At 52.0% G+C, this 7,784-nt stretch overlaps 1 pseudogene; it reads left to right on the top strand.

The window, feature by feature from the left end:
- Window positions 1-5,535: 5,535 nt before the first annotated feature.
- On the top strand, window positions 5,536-6,470 carry LOC112996762 (olfactory receptor 14A16-like; annotated as a pseudogene).
- The last annotated feature ends 1,314 nt before the right edge of the window (window positions 6,471-7,784 follow it).

Raw genomic sequence — 7,784 nt, 5'->3', positions numbered from 1 at the left:
TCTAGGGGCAGTGAGGATGGGGGGTGTGCAGTGTTGAGTGCAGGATAACAATTTGGCACCTCCTGGGCTCCCTGTAGGTGAGGAGGCAGCAAGGCCACAGTGCTAAAAGGAAATGTCATCTTCTCATAGGCCTCGGTGGCAGAGCCAAGAGGATAAAGATCTCAGTTCTGTTGGAGGCTTTCAGCCTTGGCATTGCCCTCGGTCATCTCCACCACAGGCTGTCCTAGGCTGTCCCAAAGCTGCACCTGTTTCCCTGCAGCCTGTAGACACCCAACCTGCTTCCCTACCTTGCTCTCACTGCAGGATCACCCCACCTTTACTGACGTCCCTCTGTCCTTGCTGGCTGCTCCTTGAAACACAAAGCCAGGGGCTGATCACAGAGTCCCTCTGGGTGTCCTGTTGCACCACAGCACTACCCTACGAGTGACATTCTTGTTTCCTAAAGGGCAGTCTGAACCTCTCAAGAGGCAGTTTGTGGTTTTTTCCCCTTCACGTGCTGCTTCCCACTGCCAAGAAAAGCTCCATCGTCTCTGAAACCACCCTGTCACAGGCAGTCACAGTCAATGACTGTATTGGCCTTATCCTCCCCTTCAACAGGCTCAAGCAGCCCAGGTCCTTCAGCCTTTCCATACAGGCCATGTGCTTCAGGCCCCCAGCCCCATCTTGGCAGACCTCCTCTGGACCCTCTCCAGTTGCTCCCCATTCCTCCAGCACTGGGCAGCCCACAATGGGATACACTGTTCCAGACGTGGCCACAGCAGTGCTGAGTCGAGGGGGATAAGAAGTGCCCTTGCCTGGGTGGCCATGCTCTTCCTAATGCAGTCCTGTATGCAGCTGGCCTCATTTGTGGTGAGCATGCATCACTGGCTCATATGGCATTGCTCGTAACATCCATGGCCTTCTCCTCAGGGTCCCTCCTCTGCCAGTCAGGTCTCTGCCTGTCCTGATGCACGTGTTGTTCTGCCCTGCTGAGGAGCCTTTCAAACAGGACAGGATGCAGTGTATACCCCTGCATACCCCACCTTTATCTGCCTTCCTGGTAAAGCATGACCATTCATGAAAACCCTCTGAGCTCAATCATCCCACCAGCTTTTTTCCCATCTGGATGTCTAGTGCACATCCACTATGCTCCTTTCTTCCACAAGTGCAGGTCTTTCATCACAGCAGGCAATCAGGTGGATCAGGAATGATTCACCATCAGGAAATCCATGCTGACTGTTCCCAGGCACCTTCTTCATGTCCCCAGAAATGTGATCAGAGAGGATGCGCTCCATGACACACCCCTCAACATGAGACTGGATGGCCTGCAGCTCCCTGGTTTGTCCCTGTGGCCTTTTTGGAAGATCGGCACAGCATATTCCTTCTTCTGCTCATTGGGACCTCCCCTGATCTCCACAACCTTTCAAAGATGACAGAGAGCAGCCTTGCTGTCATAGCAGCCAGCTCTCTCCATGTCCATGGATGCCAGCCATCCAATCCCAGAGACTTGTATGTGTTGACTTCTAGAGACATGGGCACTGTGAGCTGGTTTTCTCCTTGGGACTCCTGACTCGAGGCACAACAGCCCAGGAGACCTTGTTGGTGAGGACAGAACCCAGGAAGGACTTCCCCAGACCTATCTACATCTGCTTTTGCTAGAATCCCTGCCCCTTTCAGCAGTGAGCCCACATTTCCTTGTTTATTCTTTAACTGCCACTGAAGCAGTAGCAGCTCTTCTTCCTGTCCTTCACATCCCTGCAAGTGTCTCTGTCCCAGGGGAGCTTCAGCTTCCTGAACACCATCTCTACTTTGCTGGACAATATTTCTAAATTCCTCCTTTGCAGCCTCTGCCTTCTTCCCCTTTCCGTATGCTGCCTTATTGCCCTGGAGCTCATGTGTGAGCTCCCTGTTTAGCCATGCTGGGGTCCAGAGATGTCTGTTAATTTTACAAACTGTTCGTGTGGAGCATTCTTGTGCTGGACGGGTGCTGTTCTTAATTACCAGCCGGCTTTCCTGAGCTCCGCTGCCCTTCAGAGCTTCCTCTCTTGGTCCATCCCATGGAGGAGCTCCATACATCCAAAATGCCCCTTCACACATAGGGAACCCACTCCTGATCCTCCCTGGTGGTCTCTCCTGAAGAACTTGCACCCTGCCATTGAAGGACTCCAGTCATGCGAGTGAGCCCACCATATCTCTGCTATTCCAACTGGCACTCCTGTGACAGCTTGTGCATCTCCATTTGCTCCTGGCTGCATCCCAGGCTGCATGTATTTGCATATGTGTTGGCTCCAGCACCTCAGCTGTGGTGCCAACCAAAGATTTGTCACAGGAAGCATGTTACCCAGGACCTCATATATGCAAAGGCTTTGGTTGGAAGTGGTGACATGCTGTCATGGATAGCAGGTGAAACTGTAATGGTGACAGGAGGTTCCCACTAAGAGAGCAAACCCTGCAGTGCCCAAGACCAGGGAGAAACAGAGCTGGGCTGTGCAGGAGAGGGGTTGACTGCCTGAGCTGACTGCAGCACCTTGGGGCCTGTGACAGAGGTGAACCAATCTCCAGAAAGGACAACATGCCTCAGAAGAAGCCCCTGGGCCTGGGCAGCTTGTGATCCAGCCACCCTGAGGACACCATTAGCCCAGTCCCTGTTCTTATCATATATTGGGGGGTGAGAAGACATTGAGGGGGAGGAATCTAGAAGGGTTTGAGGGTGTAGAGACTAGAGCGGAGACCTTGGTGTAATGTGCCTCTCCCATTTATGAAGCATGCTTGGATGCAGACAGTGCAGACTTTGCCTAAATGCAGTGGTGGGATTTGTTTGGGTAAAGGCAGGACACCTGAGATGCCCTGGGACACTTGCCCAGCAACCACTCTGAAGGGGCATAGTTTTCCTGTAGGTCCCATGCTGTATCTACTAGGGAGATGTGGTTGTCCTGGACACCCCAGGCATCTGAAATGGCCCTGCAGGCCTATTTCTGTGTCGTCAAATCAAGTGTCTGCCCTGAACCACAATAGCTGTTTTTAACATTGGGATCTTCAGATGTCTCAGCTTCCTGGTGAGATGAGCTTTAGTTGTAGTAGGCATCCAGGGTCATTTGAGATGACCAAAAAGATTCTCCACCTGGCCCCCACCTGGTGCACCAGAAGGATGTGGGTCTCGTAGTCGCTCCATCAGAGCAAGCAGACACCGGTTCACAGGGGGAACTGAATCCCACTCCAGCCTAGGTGCTGCTAAACCAGCATGAGATGCCCAGATTGACTCATCTGAATGAAAACCTGAACCATGTGTCCATGAGCTCCCTCCTTGTCCCCATCTAGGTGTCTAGTTATGAGATGGGAATAAGGCCTTCCCTAGTGGGACATTTCCACCTATCACAGATAGTCATCCTCTGATGAAATAAATTGCAATGTTGGAATCTGTCTTTCTCCACTCTTTAGCAAAGGACAATAGGTGATTATTTTAGTCTACCTGAGTGAACATTTCTCAGGAGGAGGGAGCACAAGGGACAGAAAAATTCAGGCCTTCAGTTGGGCCACTGCTCTTGAGTGGGGCCAGGCTTCTGGGATGGAGGGAGCTCATGGCAACCTGGCAGCACTGCCCAGACACAGCTGCATCCAGGAGCAGCTCCTCTGCAAAGAGCAGCAGGGCTGCGGGTACTGCTTGCTGCTGCTGACATGAGATGAGAGAAGGCAGAGAGAAGTGACAGGCAGTGTGGAGTGGGAGGACGGCTGGGTGCTCATTGTGGGACAAATCTTCACAGCCCTTGACACGGTAAGCCTCTGGCTGCAGGGCAGTGCTAGTGAGGTTCCTGGAGGGGTCTTCTGAACCCAGTCCATCCTATAACTGATAGATTCGGACATGAATTCAGTGATCTCTGGCAGGACAGGTTCATTCTCCTGTCAAGAAGGTGCTGCATGGGTCAGGGGTACCAACAGCTCAAGCTCATGCACAGACTATGTCCAAAGGGTCTTTTCAGAGGAAGGTCAAAAAAAGACTAATTGAAAGGCAAGGAGTTTTCCTTCTAGTAAAAGCTCATTAGTACTAGTAAAACTAGAAAAAATACATCCTGATTTTGTCAGGGAGAAAAGAAGAAAGAGCCTTCTGGTTTGGCAAGGAACGTGGACTTCCAAACTTTCACTCTCAGAGATCAATAGGTCTGTGAGAAACTTCAGCAAACCCCTTCAACCCCACCTCAGCCTACAGAAAGCACCAGCAGCACCTTATTGCCTTATAAGAGTTTTTCTGACGTGCTCCTTAGGCCCTGTGAGAACTGAGATACCTGTGCCCAGTGCCCTGTCCTGGGCGGTTTCTGTAGGGCAGAACTGAGCACAAAGAGGGTGGGATGGGGTCTGTGAGCACTGACAGGGAAAAGATGTTGGGACAGAGAAAGAGCTGGCAGCAGGGACAGTGCCAGGCAGCGGAGATGGGCAGGGAATGAGAGGGAACTGCCAACAGAATCGTCATGGCAGGATGGATTTGAGCAAGTCTTAGTCAGTCCCTGCAATGCGGACAGCTTCTTCCCAGCAAGCCTCCCATGTCTCCTCTCCCACCCAGCAGAGCCTCTGCCTTGAGAAGAGAAAATGCAGTCTGTGGGGTTAGGAATTGAGCTGACTGTCCCTTAAGGAGAGCCCACCTTCGGTCCTAATGTCCTTTGACCATCTCCCTGTCATGTCCTGCCAGACTTTGAGCTGCCCTCCAGAAGGGCACCACTGCTCCATAGCATCTCTGTGATGTCCGAGAGACCCGTGAAGAATCTGCAGAGATACTGAGAGTATGGAAATGGTATTGGGAAACTGTATATGGGCAGCTGAAAAGAGCCCTGTGTGTCCTTGGCTAGAAGGGGAGTGTAGAGACCTCCCTCTGGTGCCCTGAGAAAGGGGGAGACGGTTGGACATGTGCAATTTTGAAACTGGGCTCCTCTGCTCCTAGCAGTGGCTGGTTTCATTTTAGGGCAACATATGAGAGTGATCATCCTCCGGCTCAAAGAGGTGTGAGCACAGGACAGCTGGGAACAAGACTGATAGACAGACACGCTGTCCTCACTCTGTACCAAGTGGCAGTGAATGTTTTTGTTTTTAAAGACTCATAGTAGAAATGCTGAGAATTTCTGCCTTTGAGGAACACTCCCCAGGGGTGACAGGAGCATCTCAAAGAAAATAAACATTATTAAAAAATCCCTAAAACTTTGTTTTTCACCCCTCATTCTTTAGAGCAGGCAGTGAAGACATTGAAAAGCCCTTCCATGTGATGAATAGATTTTATTTGACAGAAATTATGAGAGTCAGAGCTGTTTACCTGCATTACCATGTTGCCGCTACTGTACAGAAGGACTGACTGCTCTGCAGCCCATGGGCAGAGGCTTCTGCTCCTCACAGCACACTCAGCCAGCACAAACCAGAGCTCAAGCAAGGTACCTGCCCAGTGACCCTCCCCAAAAAGAGAGAGGCAATGTGATGTTTTCAATGAGATTTTTTTTCCCCCCCCCTTGGAAGGTCTCCCCTAACTTGCCACTGTCTTTTCCTCCTCAGACAGTCCCCAAAGCCCAGCGGGAACAAATGTCCAACAGCAGCTCCTTCAACGAGTTCCTTCTCCTGGTGTTTGCAGACACGTGGGAGCTGCAGCTCTTGCACTTCTCGCTCTTCCTGGGCATCTACCTGGCTGCCCTCCTGGGCAACGGCCTCATCATCACAGCTGTAACCTGCAACCACCGCCTCCACACCCCCATGTACTTCTTCCTCCTCAACCTCTCCCTCCTCGACCTTGGCTCCATCTCCACCACTGTCCCCAAATCCATGGCCAATTCCCTGTGGAACACCAGGGCCATTTCCTACTCAGGATGTGCTGCCCAGGTCTTCCTGCTTCTCTTCTTGTTTTCAGCAGAGTATTCTCTTCTCACAGTCATGGCCTATGACCGCTTTGTTGCTATCTGCAGACCCCTGCACTACGGGACCCTCATGGGCAGCAGAGCTTGTGTCAAAATGGCAGCAGCTGCCTGGGGCAGTGGTTTTCTCAATGCTGCACTGCACACTGCTGACATATTTTCGATACCACTCTGCAAAGGCAATGCCGTGGAGCAGTTCTTCTGTGAAATCCCCCAGATCCTCAAGCTGTCCCGCTCACACTGCTACCTCAGGGAAGTTGGGGTTCTTGTGGTTACTGCCTGTTTAAGCTTTGGTTGTTTCGTTTTCATTGTGCTGTCCTATGTGCAGATCTTCACAGCTGTGCTGAGGATCCCCTCTGAGCAGGGCTGGCACAAAGCTTTTCCATGTGCCTCCCGCACCTGGCCATGGTCTCCCTGTTCATCAGCACTGGCCTGTTTGCCTACCTGAAGCCCCCTTCCCTCTCCTCCCCAGCTGTGGATCTGGTGGTGTCCATTCTGTACTCGGTGGTGCCTCCAGCAGTGAACCCCCTCATCTACAGCATGAGGAACAAGGAGCTCAAGGAGGCACTGAGGAAACTGGTTCAAGAGGTACTGGTTCAGCAGCAATAAGCTGCCCATCACTCTTCTTGTCTTATGTCAGACAGCTCTTGTGCCTTGGGAGTTCTGTCTGTAATAGCCACGTTTGTACACAAATGTCTGAATTCATCCCACTTCTCCAAGAGCACAAACATCATCTGTCTGACCCAGAGGCCTTCTGTCAATCTGCCTATCACTGTGTCAGAGCTGGCCTCCCAAGTAGCATCTCTGTAATAAAAGGGGATCTCCTCAGTACTGTGCCTGAACAATAGGCTCTTCTTCCCAAGCTAGAGCCAAGAATGCACACAGGGAATTGTTCTGTTGCTGTGCCTAGGTTTTCCATGGGCTAAAGAACATGACCTCTTCTGGGTGATGTGTTAGGGAATGAGGGCTGGATTCAGTTGTGGGTGCCCAGTGCCCCAGGGAAGGGTGAGTGGTCAAGAGGTCTCTGCCAGGGACTGTCTCAAATATTAGAGGGCTGGTGACAGATGCCCATCCTTCTGGAAGGCAATATGGAGCTCCCAGAAGAGCACAGATCTCCAGGGGCAGTTTGTGCCTGGAGTGGGCAGTGAGTGGAGACTCCCCAAACCAAGTGGAGTCAACCAAAGGTAAAGGGCCAAACCAAGGAATGCAACAAATCAGGGCTCTGCAGTCTCAGGAGAGGGAGTGGGCTGGGCCTAATGACACCCCTGAACACCTCCTGAGCAATGTGAAATGGCCTGTGATTGCTCCAAGCATCCTCCACAGCCACAGACCCTGGGGAGGGGCTTGTCAGGTGCAGTGATGCTGGGCCAGCTGGCTCTGCCCTGACCTGCATGGCCAGTGAGGGAAAGGAAGGGTCAGATACTGGCATAGGGAGACACTGAAGGTTCATGATAGGTTAATCAGGACATATTTAATAGAAGAGTTACTCTCCAAACTGCTTGGGGAGGCCTGGGAACTGCCCGGGGCGGGGGTCGCTGATGGGAAGCTGCTGGAGACACGGGTCAGATGCCCAGGTAGAACTCAATTTGTTGTATCCTAAGGGACCCTTACATCTGCTAGAACTATTTCCTTATCTCAGTGATGCTAAGTTTGAGTAGCTACTGGCTGCGAAGCAGCTACACCTTGTTGACAAAATGGAATATGCATGTCTGACCTTTGACGGGAGTTCAGTTGGTGTGCAGAGAGCACACACTGGGGCTGCGATCACATGCTCTGTCGGTCCCCTGACTCCTCGCCAGATCTCCCGCAGGTGTTCTCACTACACATGCACACACTGGAGAAACTGCCCCATGGTCATCATCCCAGACCAGCCCTTCCAGTGCTGGCTGCACACCCCAGCTGTGGGGTGGGCCATGGCCAGCT

This window comes from Dromaius novaehollandiae, unplaced genomic scaffold, assembly GCF_036370855.1.
Source record: "Dromaius novaehollandiae isolate bDroNov1 unplaced genomic scaffold, bDroNov1.hap1 HAP1_SCAFFOLD_31, whole genome shotgun sequence".
NCBI lineage: Eukaryota > Metazoa > Chordata > Aves > Casuariiformes > Dromaiidae > Dromaius > Dromaius novaehollandiae.
The sequence above is the reverse complement of the archived record's forward strand: the minus strand, read 5'-3'. Positions and strand labels throughout refer to the sequence as shown.